The following is a 17,981-nucleotide window of genomic DNA, read 5'->3' as shown; positions in this document are numbered from 1 at the left end:
TTCCCGGTTTGGTACCGGCGGGCCACTACCCTGTCCCGATCCCTTACGGTTCCATCAGGCCGTCTTCCCGGCTCCTGTAGGCGGCGACCACCATCTGCTTCCTGGCCAAAGGGTGTCCAGGCTACGACCCAGACCCCTGTCAGACGTTTACTCCTCTCAACTCCTCTCTCTTTCACCTCCAAAACTAATCTGCCCTGTTTTTCCTGCCTCAGGCTATCCGAACTCCTCGGTGGGCGTGGTCAATCACCTGGCTCCGCCCCCTGGTGTGAACGTCAAGACCCGAGAGGGGTGACCAAGGTTTTTTAGGTTGGCTGCTGTTACCTTTTTAGGGGGACGGGTGTTTGTGCAAGGGCCTGTCGGTGACTACCTGGCTAGTCCAGGGCGTCACACTACATCATTTCACAATTTCTTATCCTGTACATTGTGTTTTCTTACTAATGACTTATACCCTTTTAAGAAAAATCCTAAAACATCTTTTCTTAGAACTCTGCATGACGTTGTTCCTCTGTTATTCTTCCTGTAAATATTTGAATAACTTGACAATTGGGCGTTACCACTTGCCTTGTAATAAAAAGTGAGTTTGTCTAAATAACCTGACAAAAAAATATTGGCTTCAGGGGATTTGCAGCAATGTACAGCCATCATTTTTTATGTGCATTTTATACATGATATTCTTGAATAAAATAGATACAGTATCAGAACATAAAGGCGAGGGGTTATCAAACTACAATCCAAAGTGGGCATTTTGGAAGCATTACTGGGGTGCGGCTGAATTATGAAAAAATGTTGCCTTGTAAAAGTTGGAAAGTATTAGTTAAATGGAATATTTTTGTTAGTTCCATGACTAATAATGCTTTACTTACGTAGAGAGATTTTTAATTCTGCTCTTTTGTTATACATGGAATTTGCGTTTCACTGTTTAATTGCCATGAATAATAACAAGTGACTTGTTGGAAACACGTAAGCATTGTTAATTTTACCACCCAGTGGGTGATCTTTGTTGTAGATTGCTTTTATCCTCAGAGGTGCTGGATTATTCTCAGATTTTTTTCTATGTTCTACGTGTTTTTTTTCAATGTTGGGCAGAGACTTTAAATCAGTCCTGGTATTTTTATAGACGATGTAAAGGACTTCAACCTACTCGGATCAATGATCACTCAAGATGCTGCAACGACACCGGAAGTTAATAGGAGAATAGCTATGGGCAAATCAACAATTAAGTCACTGGACAAGGTCCTGAAATCGAAGAAGATTTCACTGGTAATGAACACAGCTCCTACATTGTCTGTTCTTTTTTGTAGTCACACATGGATGCGAAACCTGGAGGAAAAAGAAAAAAGACAGAAGAAGAGTCAACGCCTTCAAAATGTGGTGCTGGAGAAGGATGTTATCAATAACATGGATGGCAAGAAGAACAAACAAATCAATTTTGGAAGAAACCAAGCCAGACATGTCACTCGAATTAAGGATCACCAAGGTACGACTTGCCTAGTTTGGACACATCATACAAAGAGAGCAATCACTGGAGAAGGACATCATTTTCGGAAGAATAGAAGGAACGAGTAAGACCAGCAACCCGATGGCTGGACACAATCAAGATAACAGTTTAGAAGACCCTATCTATGCTTGAACAAGGTCAATTTTCCTACAGAGCATTGATCCATCAAGTTGCCATGGTTCAAGATCCAGCTGTAGGCCATTAAATAATAATAATAATAATTTTATAACACACCTATTTGTCCCATATTCTGTCCAGGGTCAGATTGGGGCACATTGGACTTACCCTTAGAACATTTTCTAGCACGTCAAGTGAATTGGGGCCATACTGCCCTGGTTCCTCCCCAGCTCTGCTCATTTTCAATTTTGTAACCGCCCTTGTTTTAACCTCTGAAATGGTTTAAAAATGTTCCCAGTTCACTTTTAATAATCTGAGTATCACACCTTTAGCTACAGCTTTTGAAAACATAAAGATATTACCACTCTTTTACTTTAACACTTTTCATGTTAATTTTAGTGTAGGGACTTGTATGACCATGAGGAAGAAGGGTGTAAGATGACTGGGGCCCAAGGGTGAAGGGGGCCCGCCAACCCCAATTCCTACTTCAGCTGGATGTGCATCCAAGAACTGCACTGCTATATACTCTGCCGGCCTAACAGAGGCCAGCAGCTGACGTCAAAGAGCCCATGACAATGATGTAATATAGGGGGCACACCAATGTCAGCTGACATTCTCTGCACTGGCTCAGCTGCAGAGAAGGATGCCATGTGATGAGGGAGCCAGGGAAGGGGAGTAGAAGGGTTTGGTTTTTCTATATGCGTTAAAGACAGAATGGGGACTATATATGCCAGGAAGAGGCCCATGATAAGGACATATATACCAGGATGGGGACATATTTACCATTATGGGGACATATATACTCACCTTCGGTGACGGTGCCGTTCCAGGAGGTGTCAGCGCAGGTGTTCCTGGGGCTCACGTTAGGTTGTGATGTACAATCCCCACCAGCTTCTCTCTCCCCACCTTTAGACATAAGGGGAATTAAAAAGGAGTGAGAGCTACCACTCACTTCCTGTTGATTACTCACATGTCAGAAGGAGGGGAGAGAGAATCCGGTAAGGATTGGGCATAGGGCTTGTGGAATATCACAACCAATGTGAGCTCCAACACCAGTGGAACAGCACCGACACGGGAGGGGAGTATAGACTTTTTTATATTAATGGTACCAAACATGAGGACTGAGAAGGAATGCCCTAGTGGTGGACAATCCTTTAAATCGTCCTAATGCATATCTGAGACTGGGAAATTAGATTGTGAGCTCCAACTAACATCAGGTTCTAAAATTCTTATGTTGATATTACATAGGCAGAGAGAAATTATGGATTATTGTACTAATGTGATGTCCTCTGTAATTGTTATTGACTTTTATACATTTGCTATTGGTTTGATTGATGTGACTTCTCTTGAACACTTAAATTGAGACTAATTATTCATCCCGGGACTCAATGGGATATATTATGCCTGGATTCTAATGTAATTTATTCACAGGCTCAACAACATCTTGTTTCTTGAAGAAGGCATGACAAGATTCAGATTACAATTTACATATGTATTCTTATATCAGTCTTGGAGACGTCGTGTTAGTATCTCAAGGGAAATGCTTTAGCTCTTCTGCTCTTAGGAAAGGGAGGTCCATACCGTATGTCGCTGCCGGTTGAGGATGATTTATTAGTGGCCTCAGTAACCAATTTACAATTAATACATTTTTATTCTCAAGTCTAGTGATTGATTTTCCACGGGGAAAGATTAAATTACACCTCATTGTAAGATCATGATCAATTAGTTACAGCAGACCTCAAGGGAATGTGGAGAGAAGAAAGGGTGATGAGCTTCCAACAGGTCAGGACACTGGGCAAAATCTCCTCCCCAATTACAGTCATAAAATATATAATTAAAAGTGGTAGTCCCCCTTTGGGAATAAGTTTTAGTATGTGTATTTTGGGCTAAAAAACATTTTTGACATTTGGTTTCATTAAAAATTTTGCACGGTTTGTCTTTTACAGGCTCCTTGTTGCCCTTCAAATTTTACTTTGATGTGGTCATAAACCAGCTGACAGGAGCTCAGTAAAAGATAGATAACAGAGTTGACTGACAAGGTGGACAACGCCAAGGATGTACCGGGATGTCCTAAATCATGAAGGGGTAATCACCACCGGCTGCTGCGGTGAGCCAGCAAGGATCCCTGCACATGTCTGCTGATTTTAGCAGCAGACATGTGCGGTTATCAGGTGCAGGGGGATCCGCGATCCAACTGAGTGATTGACAGCATTCCTTGTACAAGTGTGCACACAGCAATCACTATAGGACTTCTCCCCTGGATTCTGAGCCTGGAATAAACAGATTTTGAATTCAATAAATAATAAATTATTCTAAATATATTCCCATTCAACTACCATATTTTTCAATCTGCTCAGCTCCTCACACTTTGTGACATGTTTCCTACAGAATAGACTGAAAAGTTAACAGGATCTGGGGATCTAATGGTTAGGATGGCAGTCGGACTGCCCAACATAAGCAGGCAGGTGGGGTGTTAAAATTCCATAGTAGGGTAGAGTTCTAATCTTTCATAATTACATAATGCAAGATAATATATGAAGCATATAATGAACATTACAGGATTATTCCCATCTCCAAGATCATATTCCAATATGTAGTAGGTGTAGTAATAATAATAATAATAATAATAATAATAATAATAATAATATTAGCAAATACCTCCCAATGAAAAATGTAGTATAGTTTTTCTGATTCACTTTGTCACTTACCTCATGTTCAGGGCATTGCAGGACCTTAGGTATCCATGGTTATGACCATGCTTATAGTTATAGTTATTTAGATAACTAGTTGCTAATGGTCATAACCATGGATACCTTAGGTCCTGCAATGCCCTGAACATGACGTAAGAGACATGGATATATCAAGAGAACTATACTATATTTCTAACTGGAGGTATTTGCATATAATAATAATAATAATAATAATAATAATAATAATAATAAGAAGAAGAAGAAGAAGAAGAATATTCCTACTACATATTGGGATAAGATATTTGAGATGGGAATATCCCTTTAAGTCTTACATATTTTTGGAGGTTTCCCTTTAAATTTTTGGATGTGTCTTTGAAGGTCTCTAGACTAGTGGTTCCCAATCTCCAGTTCTCACGGCCCCCCAACAGGTCATGTTTTCAGAATTTCCATAGCACTGAATAGGTGATGAAATCATCAAGGCATCACCTGTGCAATCCTAAGGAAATCCTGAAAACATGACCTATTGGGGGCCTCGAGAACTGGCATTTGGGAGCCACTGGTCTAGAAGAACCTGGAGGATGTAGAATATTATGTGTTGGATAATCCTTGGAATCTGTTTCCTATTCCCTCCCTGTTAGTTGCCCCTATGTAAGTTACATGGTCCATTTTTTGTGCATCAATTGACTTCCTATAAAACCATCCACTCTTTGTTCTCTTGGTCATTGGGTTAGTGTGATGGGGTCCTTCTCCGATATCACACAACCAACAGAGCGAGAGATGGAAGAACAATCCAAAAAAACATTTATTCCAAGCAAAACAGATGGTTCATAACATAATCCACCACACGGAGGGTAAAATAATCAAGTAATGGCATAAATGAGCCAGGGATGAGTCACACTCCTCCAGAAGACCTTCTTCGGGGAAATCAGGGTTTGTCACAGTCTCTTTGGGGTGTCAGCTTCTCCCTCAGAGGTTCAACCTTGCTTCTTCTCTCTTGTAAGTCTCACCCAGAATGACTGACTAATTCTTCAGGTAAGCAAAGAGTTTAGGTGGATCCCAGGCCCCCCTCCCCCCGGACTAAGGGACAGAAACACTACATGGGGTGATTACCTACAGCCAATACAATGTACACACAATGAATACTGAATGGAGAGAACACCACTCCTAAAATACGAACCTACACAACATGATATACAACCCACCATATTCCACCATCACAATTAGGTTAAACACATAGTCCATGTGCTAATGAATGATATGCTCCTCTAGAGCAGCAGGACCCATCCATTTGGCCAGAGGGCTACATATAGCCTTTTATGCCATTTTGTGTGGCACTAATGATCTCATTACAAACTTGCTTCTCTGAGTCAGCTGACTGCATAGATGAATTTTTCATGTTGAAGAAAAGATGTGTGGCACGTAGGTTGGAACAGGGGGTGGGGGGTAAGTACTGATGATGGACTATGGAATCCCCAAACTTCCACAAAATGAAGAATCCTGTCCCTTGTGTGGGGAGTAGATACGATGTGGAGGTGACTATTAGCATGAGAGGATTGATCAGCAGTGGATCCAGTCCAAGTCGATTGTCTTGAATTTTGTAATTTGTGGTATCACATTAATTTGAAAATTTTGAGATTCTATGCACGGTTCACAAAAAGCCCCAAAAAAACAGGCTTGCCACTATTTCCTATATTGCTGAAGCATCAGAGTGTGGGCTAATGTAATTTTGGGTTGCTGTAAAACCTCCCCATAATGCCCTGCAGTTATGAGATCTTGCGGATAATAATACCGTCTACAGTGGCGGTCAGTACCTCGGACATCACAGATCAGCGGTTTCCAATGGAGCATAGTTTATATGGCAGATATATTTTCGATCTCCAGAGTCACTGGGTAAGTCGCTCTGTCTTCTGTAGCGAATAAGCTCTTATGGTGTGCGGGGTCCTCTCTCACTCTCCTGTAGAGTGTAAGCTCTTATGGTCAGTGGGGTCCTCTCTCTCCTGTAAAGTGTAAGCTCTTATAATCATCGGGGTTCTCCCTCTGTGCAGTGTAAGCTCTTATCAGTGGGATTCTTATTCTCTCACTCTCTTGCTTGTGTAGTGTAAGTTGTTATGGTCACCAAGGTTCTAGATCTCACCCCAACATGTATTTTTTGACCAATTACAAGCTCTCCAGTGTTGAACTTTACCGCAAATTAATTTATCACAAATCACATTTTTGGTGAAAAATCAGCAAATTTCAATTTCAAAAGATCTGCTCATCTCAAGTGATCATGCATGTGTGAGGAATAGTAAGCGCTTTGCCCATTTCAGCAACTCACAAGAACAACTTGTCAGGTAAACTACAATGGAGAAAGTCACAAGAATTCATAGTCTCTTCCCTTGTGGAGAATGACCAGGGGAGAAGGAACTTCCGTTCTCCTGATAGGTGCTGGTGTAAGATGGCAAATTGTGGAATTCGAGACCTGACCCCCAGGTCAATACCGGGAAAAGAGCACACGGGAAGGACTCCAGTCAAGGACATGTAGAGGGTCACCCCTGTCCCACAGTCGGGATTAGCAGGTCCGAACTCTATAGAGGTTTCCCGGTCAGTGGACTGATTCCAGCAGTACTAGTTCTCAAGTGGAGGACTGGAATAGACCTGGACAGACAGATTGGCACTAAAACCATGGTAGATGAGGAGAGTCCAATGGTGGTCGACAACACTCTAGAGAATAGGTGTCGAGAGCCTGGCCAGTGAGGACTATATGACTTTATGTAGGACTGGGGTGCCAGGCAGTAAGGAGGCAGATGGGCAAACAGCACCTGTAGTACCAGGTATGATGGAGTAGCCTACAGTAAAAATCTGTCTTAAAGTCAAATATGCTATTCAGAACGTTTCCAAGTGTTCTACCTGCATTAATAATGTGTTGAAAGTACTGTGCGTAATTGTTAGTAAAAGACTGTTGAGAAAGAAACAATTATCCATGTCTGTGACTCCCCAGGAGAAGAATCCAGTTCTGTACAATGGACTAGTCACAGTCACTTGAACACACAAAGACCACTCACCCAGCTAGGATCACCATGACCAATCCCTTACCCCTTGTTCTGTGGAGGTGGCCGGAACGCGCAACACCAAAGGAAGACTGCTGAGATCCCACATTGGTATAATTTCCAGGACTCCAACCTAAAAGATATTTTATCACATAATTTCAAAGTACCATAAATGCATAAGATGGCTATAACCCTTTACTTTTACTGTGGACCCTGACATTCTCTTAATCAGACAGTGTGGCTCTAGGTTGTGTGTCCTGGCTGTAGAGGCAAAAAAAAATAAAAAAAAATAGTACAACCTCATGCGTTGCGCCCCAGTTTCTGAGATTGCTTTCACTGTAGATACGGAAAGAGGCATAGAGGGTCTATATCTCAAGAATTTATTTCAGAATTTAGAACTTTTGTTTGGTTGAGTTGTGGCTTGTCGTTGGTATCCTTGGTGCGACGCGAGCAACCTAACTTTAAAGTTAGGTGTTCGTACCGAACACAGACTTTACAAAAGAAAAAAAATCAGTGTTTGGGTTCGGAGTTTGGGTGCTTAACGTATGCAAACCACTCAAGAGAGCATCACTGTTCTCTTTTACGCTCGATGCTCAGACCAGTGTGAGCAGCTTGTACTGTTTAAATGGCTCGCAATGGGGGTAACAACAGCATTATCGGATGTAGTATGTACAAAAACAAAAAAAAATGGAAAATCCCCGTCCTCCCACCTCCGGAAGTGCTTTGTTTATGACTGTCTGTATGTCGGTGGAGAGATGAACTGCCCAATTAGTGACTTCCAATGAAGTTCGGGTCCAGAACAACACTTTAACTTCCATGGGTCTGCTCATGTTTAATGCTAACCACTTGATCAGCAATGGGGTGCTCAGCGCTTGCTCTGTGAGAGCAACTTGCAGTCTCTAAATGGCTCTAACTGGGGGTAAAAATGTTTTTGGATTGTGTTCCCCCCCAAAAAAACACCCCTGCCCTGGAAATGCTCTGTTAATGGCTGGCTATATGTTGATGGACAACCGAACAGTCATTGACTTCCATTATGTTCGTTACTTGAGTTGAGCCTGTTAGTTAGTCCCCATTTACTTATATGGGTTTTGTGGTCCGGGAACAAGTTCAGGTCAAATCTGTGATCCGAAAAGAACTTTAAAATATAGAAAAATCCAGCGAACCCTAACATACAAGAGTCCGCTCATCTCTACTCAGGATATTTATTCAGGAATAGTTTCTGACAGATTTCATAACAGATATTTCCATCATAGTGATTTCATGAGTATTGCCCATAGTACTCACAAGATAACAGTTGAATCCGATCTGTTGAATGCAGCTCCAACGACAAATGATGGCAGCAACGTTACTGCCAATGATGGCAATTTTTTAAATGCTGCGGTCAATAGCGATGCATATTTGCAATTGTCTCAACCTAAAGATAAAAGAAAAATGATTAAATATATTGCCCAAATTTGTCACATCAAGACAATATATTATTGATATTATTAGAATGTTTACTTTGAATTTAACTTGATTTATCGAAACCTGTTAGATCATTCAACTTGATAACTCCAAGAGGAGGATGTCTTCACGCTCATCCATGGATTTAGCTGTTCAAAATGCTGGTGATATCATCTGTTGTTTGAGAATTATATATTACATGGACCCCCCGAATGTCTTTTTGAATCTTTTTTTCAGCAGTTCTCCCCTCTAATAGAGAATCTTAACCAGGAGATGCCCCTATATACTTTCCATACTCCCCGTAAGGCTGTCCAAAATACTTTGGACACAAGTGTTTTTATGCAAAAGCCTTTAAAGCATAACATGTATTAGTCTGACATTTTCTTTTCTTCTCCTAATCTTTATAATTTCCCTGACATTTCAGAGCAGAATACTTTGCAGAAAAAATATCAAAGTATTTTAATACACATTCTCAACAATTTCCCAGAGCAACCCGACCTGGGGTCAACCTGGAGTCGTGGCTCAGATTCTGTATTACAATCTGTAATTTAGGAGATCTAACACTTTCAGAGTTGAAATGAAATGATACAAAAAAATCTAAATAGAGCTCACTGGGAATAGAGAGAATATATTTTTATTTTACCATATGGTCAGGTAAGTTCATTATCAAGTGTTATGCCATACTTTTCATTACTATACCTTATACCTTAACTTATCAGCACTGCATAACTGCATATCACATGAACTAAGGTAATTAAAAAAATATATAGGGTCCTCCCATTTTTGATAACCAGCCACAGTAAATCAGATAGGTGGGGGCTGGTATTATCAGGATGGGAGTAGCCATGGATATTGCCCCCAGCCTAAAAATACCAACCAGCAGCTGCCCAGAATTGGCACATCACATAAGATATGCCAATCCTGGCACTCTACCTGGTTCATCTCGATTGTCTTTGTGCTGTGGCAATCGGGGTAATATAAGTGGTTAATGACAGCTGTAATTTGTCAAAAAAAATCACAGCTGCCATCAAGCCCTGGATTAGTAATGGGAGGCATCTATGAGATAGCCTCATTACTAATCCTGTAAGTGAAAAGAAATAAAACAGAAAAAAATCCTTGATTTCAACTAAAATACACACACCCTCTTTCAGCCTTTTATTAACCACCCAAAACACCCTTGCAGATCCGACGTAATCCATACAAAGTCCCACGATGATCCTCAGCTCTGCTACATCCATAGGCTGCAGAGAAGGAAAACATGTCAGCTCTCTGCAGGCGCCAAGAATCAGTGACAGTTGAGGGGGTCACTACTGTGAGTAGGTGATGTTATTCAGTTCACTGGAGGTCACACCTAGGTTACCACAGTGTGGCCTCAGTGACCTGACTGTCGGACTGTCGGACTGTCGTATTGCGGGTCACAGCCATGATTATTGGTAAGTTTTCTAAAATGACACATTTAATGTCCTTACCATTGTTGAGGATAAAGAATTGAGTATCCAAAAATACTTAATTCAGCCATTTCATAGACTCAGTTATATAGTTCAGTAGATGTGAACTAACACACATATTTGTGAATGCTTTTGTTTCTTACTAACATGTATATATGTATATTGCATATTCAGTGTACTTTCCTTAGACACAGTATATACCAGCACATGTAATTGTAAAGATGGCTGCAATTTCTTGTTTTGCACCCAAGACAGATGGACAAAGGAAATTCCTGGAGTCTGGACTGACCAATCCAAGGAGGATGTGTAGATCTCTCTACGTCATGAAGCCCTGCCCTGCGATACTTGATTGGACTAAAACTTTTGTTTACACCCCCTTACTGCTCGGTCTAGAGTTTTTTCAAATAATAAAGATTACTTGGTCAAGAGCCAGTCATGGAGATAGATGTAACTGACTTGCTGTCCAGTTATTTAGTCTCGAAGTGCACTCATGACATTGATTTGAAACAGCAGCCAGATCCCGAGAGATCTTTTGAGTCTCATCATCATTTTGAACTTGACAGTTGGCGCCCAACGTGGGGCCACCGAGAAGGGTGAGTCAGAGCTTCCATTTTCCGGACTTCTGGGGGCTACTCAACAAGTATCCAGGTGTTGCTCGATATTGAGGACTTGATCACCCTCCGTTGCGCGGTGAGCATCATATACATTGTGTGTGCTGTTTTACCTGTGGTTCGAGAGACACCTGGCGAAAGGGGGTGGTCACTAGTCCAGAGAATGGTAGTGCACCGGAGACCTAACGGTGTGACTGTCACTCGCCGGTGATCTAGAAGGACCCAGTCCCCATAGGGGCTAGGCGTAGGTTTTAAAGGATCCGGCTGTCTGTATTTTTGAGCTGTAAGTAAGGTAGAAATGGGGCGCTTTTTGAGTAGCTGTTGATTTGTATATAGTGTATGGTTAACCAGGCTTGTGATTACTCTGTTTGGTTCTCGGAGAGTTAATTGTCTGTTATTGTTCACGGAGGGAGAGGAAACGGAGGCTTGTTCTGTGAAAAAGAAGGGGGGTCAGTCCCTCACTGGCTGCTTACATGGGACAGAGAGCGGGAGTTGTATTACGCGCTGTGCCTGCAGTCTCTTACACAAAGAAAGCAGGGGGGGAAGTTAACAATCACCCACTGCCTGCAGTCTTTACATTGAGGGAAAGGGAAAAAAAAGGGGTGGGGGCCATATGTCCACCGGCTGCTTGAGACAGAGCGGAGATCAAATTCCACAGCTACGTCTCTGCTGTCTTTTAGCTGAGAAGCAAGGGGGGGCCAAGGAGTGAAGAGGCAGAGACCGGGGGTCAAAACAGCGCAGCTCTTTGGAGTGAGGAGAAAGGAGGGGTCAGTGGAGGTGGCTGCAGCCTTTGTATAGTAAAGCAAACGGAGGAGTTGTAATGATTTGAAAGAAAGACAAGTGTTATTTTGGTTTGGATTAGAGAGAAACGGGTTCATGCGTTTTTCAGTCTTTTTAAATTGTTTGTTTTTGAACAGAAGTATGAGAACTAGCGATTCCCCTGTGTTGCGGATGACACAGCCACTGTTTGTTAAATATTGAATATTTAATATTAAATATTGAATGTTGAATGTTGGATAGATAATAAACGAGGCGGGAAGGGTTCAGTTAACTTAAAGTGGAATTAGCGTATTCCCCTGCGGTTCAGGCGCATGTCACTGTCTGCGTGGCAGACGAGGCGGGAAAGGATCTCACTTTAGTTAAGGTAAGGGTGCTGGAGTTAGCGGATTCTCCTGCGTATTAGAAGCAAGTCACTGTCTGCGCATTACAAACGCGGACGAGGCGAGAAAGGACTCTGTTGGAACGGCCGGTCCAATAAGAGCACTGTATACTCTGTTAAAAAAATAAATATGTTGTTTTAGTAGGAGCTGAGAACGCTGTCGCCCTAGTTACAAAAAAAAAAATCGGGAAAAAATATAAAAGATTGCAAACACTTGTGTAAAATCGTTGGACTGCCACTAGATGGCAGGCTGCAACCCATGTATTGAAGTTCAGATTAATCTCCAGTGAGAGTATACTGGAGGACAAAGACCCTATTCACTGTGTGTTGCTGTTTGTAGAATCACTAAATGTTTTTCTCTAGCTGTGCCTCATGGTTTTCCTTTAGAAGTCATCATATCTGGTGCTAATCAAATCTCTCCTTTGAATGCTGGAATGCAAATTTACAGGCACTAAAAGTATCCCTGGTTTACTACGTAGTTCCAGCCACTCCCAGTACACCCAGGGAGTCACAACATGGATGCTACACCCGGAAGTCAGGTGCCTGGAACTTCCTGTGGCAGCCGTCATGCTACACCCACTGATGGCAGAATACCTCATAAGCCACGCCCCTCGCAATGGCTCTTTGTTCAAAGCTGTCCACCCATCCCCCGGTGGGAGGTGTTCTGTGGTATAAATGACTAACACATTTGAATAAGTATAAATTGTATATTTGTTTACTTAGCTATCCCATACATGCAAGTCAAAGATAAGTAAGTGAAATTTTTACTGAATTGATAAATAGTCAGAGATAAGAATGGAATGTGTCTTTCCCCAATAGTGACATAAGTTTGGTTTAACCCTTAGAGTTCAGGATTTCCCATTTTTAGTTTACTGTTTATACCTGAATAGGGAATATTAAATTTCATGGGATGTGCGATTTAATTTCTGTGTTGTTTTGTTTTTTAATGTCGATTTATTCGAACAATATTTTTATTTTGTGACTTTATCACTTTTTCGGTTTTTATGATTATTTCTAAACAATTTATATATTTTTGCAGGTTAGTCGTCCAGTCACAGCTGTCATTTAATCATGTCTCAGTTATTTCTACTATGAAAGGTTTTTCTTTTCTTTATGGATACAGTGTTGTTTATCGTAAGGTTTTAAAATTCCCCAGCAATGTATATTGTTGTAAGATATACATTATTTTTAGTGTTTGTTCATTTTAGGTTTTAGTATGTAGCTAATTTATTACCTGCTGTTTTATCTTTTCTTTTAAGGAATACCAGTATAAAAACTCTGAATTTTGCCATATTGGTAAATAAACAATTAAACAAGGGGGGAATAAGGTATTAATTATATTCTCCAGTTTCTTCGAGGGCGCAGCAGGCATATTATTTAGGTTTTGAAGTTGACCTTTTTCCCATAGGTTATGTTTACTAGATTACTATGAAGTATATCTGTTAACTGAAATAGGAAAGTCTTGTCTTATATGTTTATTTGTTTATTTGTTTGTTTATTTATTTAGTATTCTCAGTCATGTGAAGTATAGATGACCACTAACTGTATTATGATCACAGATAAAGTTATAAGAATGATCTAATGTATATTTTTTAGTTTTTGTTTTTATAGATGAAACCAGATGGTGGTCGATTCTGCACTGGATATGCTGCTGTTTACACCACATGAGGTAGTCTAAATTCGTCCACTCCCTCCAATCCTATTGATACAGGAGACAGTGATGCATTAATGCCTCTCTAGATGGGTAGAACAGGAGTGGGTAAGAGTTTTTAGATGTGTATGTAGGTTGTAGAATTTTTCCTGTTGTCAAATGAATTAGGTATGCCGAAAAAAAAGTCTAGATCTGAGCTGATGGATTCGGATGGAGATCTTCGCACAGGTGCAGCTGACCAAGAAGCAGTGAACGGGCCTAGAGTTGAGAGTCTTTCACCAATACCGACCATGCCTTGGTGACACCGGTCACGTCAGTGACTTCTGTCACTCCTTGTCTTCTTAACCCTGCTGTACTGTTCGGGTCAATATGACCCGAAATGATTTTTGAGACCCTGCAGATTTTTTTTAATGAGGATTTGAAACTAGTGGTTCCTTGACTTCTCCTCATTTGTGGAGCTCTACATTTTTTTTTTTGTTTTTGTTTTTTTTTTGTTTACTTTTTGCTACACGCTGATTGTTACACTTGTACTGTTCGTATACGTACTGTGGTATCCTTAGCAAGAGAGAGGTGTACAGTTCTACTTTTTATTTTTCTGGAAATACAACTGTTTTTTCTTATGTTCCAAAAAAAACCCAAACAGGTAATTCTAATGAGCACAATGCACCATGACAATGCCGTAAGTGATAGAGAAGACAGAAAGCCTGACACTATTTTGGATTATAATGCCACAAAGGGAGCAGTTGATACTTTAGACCAAGCAATATCAACATATACATGCAAACGCAAAACCAATCGGTGGCCAATGATTTTATTTTATAACATACTGGACGTTTCTGCATACAATACATTTGTCTTATGGAGAGAAATCGACCCCGATTGGAACCGGAATAAACTGCATAAAAGAAGATTATTTCTTGAGGAATTGGGAAAATACCTGGTGAGGCCATATATTGAGAGCAGAAAAGTGACCCCCAGAAGTGATGGAGCAACAGCCATTGTAAAAAGTGTCCAGCATGCTCAAGAAAGAGACTCCACATCCACGGCCTCCACCAGCACAGCTACCAGCAAAAAAAGGAAGAGATGTAGCTTCTGTCCATCTTCCTGTGACAATAAGACTAATCTGACATGTGCTGGATGTTCAAAATATCTGTGTAAAAGACATGTGTCTTATTATTGTGTTCAGTGTAAAAACGCATGAACATGTTCAGTTTTTTCTTTTTTCTTTCTAAAAAGGTTGACGTTTTTATGATTTTTCATTTGTTGATTTATAAAATTTGTTTTCAAAAAGTTAAATTTCATGTTTTAGTAATAGTAAGGTAAAGCTTCTTTATTATTTGTGTGCAGAATGTCAACAATCGAAGATAATTGCAAAAAGCCTGTGTAACCTTTTTATGAAAAAAAATAAATGATTAAGTTTGAATTTAAATTTTTCATTTGTTTATGATCAACCATGTTCACATACAGTATTTCAATGAAAAAAGTATTCAAATAAAATAATTAGAGTAGCTAAAAATCAAGAATTAATAGGTCGGGTCATATTGACCCGGGAACAGTGCAAGTGTATAGCAAATGCGAACAGAACAGCAGGGTTAAATCCCTACAGGAACAAGCAAAACAACAAGGAATGGAGTGTGACATGCAGGGAGCCAGCTGACTGAGGAAGGTCTGTGGACAAAGGGTGGTAAGCTTTCTCTGCCATGAGAGCTCTTCTTAATGATGGCCCAGGTAACATCTGTGAAAGACAATTGTCAGTGTGTGCTTTGGTGACACCAGGCTTCAGTACCCAGGTGGGTAGATTCACCCAGTCTTGTGAGACAAGTGCCTAAAACGAAGTGAGAAAAAACTGTAAAGAGTCCGTAGAAACACCCTGCACCTACTCTACCCATTCTTAGAGACTGCAGACTGATTATAGATGAATATCATGAGCACGTTGTATGCAAGTCTGTGCGTGTTGTGTAAATTTCTCTCCAGGTTTGGTCAGAGGCTTTCCAGTGCAGAAAACGACATTATTGTTGAGAAGCACATGAAGGTGGTATGTAGAAAAAAAAAAAATATATACGTTTACAAAAGTGTATATTTTATAGAAAAGTGGAAACTAGTAAATCGTGTATAAAATGTATATGTTTTGTTTACTTTTTGTAATAAACAGGTCTTTATGTAAGATGTTTTTTGGTTTAGCACAGACATGTATATTTTTATATAATTGACTGAATAGTGTGATAATCAGGTGTATTTTCCAATTCCAGATCTTAAATCAGAGCTATTAGCATATGGTTTTCAGTCAGGAGACCGATTGATCCTAAACGACAAGCGAGAAAGAGCCATGAGTCAACACTAGAGGAGCTGATCCAACCACAGAAACATCTATGGATCCACACCTCGCATTGTAGAAGGGTTAATCAACCAGAGCTGCACTGAGCGTTCTGCTCATACTTATCCTTTTCAGAAAACCCTGTACAGTCTTAGACCAGCATTGCCAGAACAGTTAGACGAGAGGACTTAGAGAACCTTGATACATGGGAAAGTCCAACTACAAAGGGTGAGGACTCGCCTAGGAGTCCTTGGTCTCAAACCGGTGAAGAAAACCCCTTTCCCCTTTCCGCCCATGTTTCAACGTTCAGTTAGGCAGGTTTTTCAACAGATCTTTCTACCTCTCTTCCTAAGGGAACACAGTACCCTTAGAATTTAGAAATGGCAGAAGTAAGTCTTTAGGGGGGACTGTTGAGGATAAAGAATTGAGTATCCAAAAATACTTAATTCAGCCATTTCATAGACTCAGTTATATAGTTCAGTAGATGTGAACTAACACACATATTTGTGAATGCTTTTGTTTATTACTAACATGTATATATGTATATTGCATATTCAGTGTATTTTCCTTAGACACAGTATATACCAGCACATGTAATTGTAAAGATGGCTGCAATTTCCTGTTTTGCACCCAAGACAGATGGACAAAGGAAATTCCTGGAGTCAGGACTGACTAATCCAAGGAGGATGTGTAGATCTCTCTACGTCATGAAGCCCTGCCCTGCGATACTTGATTTGACTAAAACTTTTGTTTACACCTCCTTACTGCTCGGTCTAGAGTTTTTTCAAATAATAAAGATTACTTGGTCAAGAGCCAGTCATGGAGATAGATGTAACTGACTTGCTGTCCAGTTATTTAGTCTCGAAGTGCACTCATGACATTGATTTGTAACAGCAGCCAGATCCCGAGAGATCCTTTGAGTCTCATCATCATTTTGAACTTGACACCATCCTTACCTAATGCCAAGAGTTTAGCTCAGGTCTTTTTAAAGTTCCTTCAAATACTATATTGTCTCAGTTCCTTCCAAATTTTCGAGACCATTTTGCTCTCTTTTAAAGATTAAACTATCCCATTCTTCGGCGTTCCATCCTCAGTTTAATGGGAAAACAGAACATATAAATCAAAATTTGGAGCAGTACTTACGCTGTTTTGTATCTGATGACCAAGTAGTGTTGTCCTCTTTCCTTCCTCTGGCTGAATTTGCCATTAATAATCGTTGTCATGAATCCACTGATGTATCACCATTTTTTTGTGTCTATGGTCGACAACCCCAGTTCTTTAAGTTTCAGGAGGAGCTCTCACCAGGGGTACCTGGGGAGGATTTATTTGTCTCGTCTTTATCATCTACATGGGTGAAGGTTCAGCAACATTTGTGTAAAGTGGGTTCTAAATATAAATCTGCGGCTGACTGTAGACGTGTGTCTGGTCCGGACCTGTGTGTGGGTGATCTAGTGTAGTTATCTACCAAGAACATTAAAATCAAAATACCTTCATTGAAGTTAAGACCCTGATTTTTTAGTCCATATAAAATGACTTTGGTCATTAATCCATTCCTGTGGCTTTTCATCTGTCGCTGTTATTTTTATTATTATTATTATTAATTTTTTATTTATGTAGTGCCAACATATTCCACAGCTCTTTTATAATTCAGAGGCTCATAAACAAACAATCATAAGTAACAGTTATAGAAAATATAATAATTAAAATAAAAAATAATGATGACCCTGCTTGTAAGAGCTTATGTGACGCCCTGGACCCCCAGGGGTCACAGGTCACTACACACACCACATACACCCCCACCCCAGTAAGGTACCATCAGTCAACAAAGACCTGATTGCCTCCCTCAGAGTCAGACAGGCACACCAGGTGTGCGGAGTCAGGCGGATAGACACACCCCCCCGAGGAGTCTGCCGGCCTGAGGCAGGAGTCACAAGCTGATTAAGTTAGGAGAGAGGAGTGAGAGGAGGACAGCTCTGCGCGGGGCCTGGGTTGGAGCCTAGGACCCCCGATCAGTCAGGCAG

This window comes from Anomaloglossus baeobatrachus, chromosome 1, assembly GCF_048569485.1.
Source record: "Anomaloglossus baeobatrachus isolate aAnoBae1 chromosome 1, aAnoBae1.hap1, whole genome shotgun sequence".
Lineage (NCBI taxonomy): Eukaryota > Metazoa > Chordata > Amphibia > Anura > Aromobatidae > Anomaloglossus > Anomaloglossus baeobatrachus.
This window is presented reverse-complemented; position numbering follows the sequence as displayed.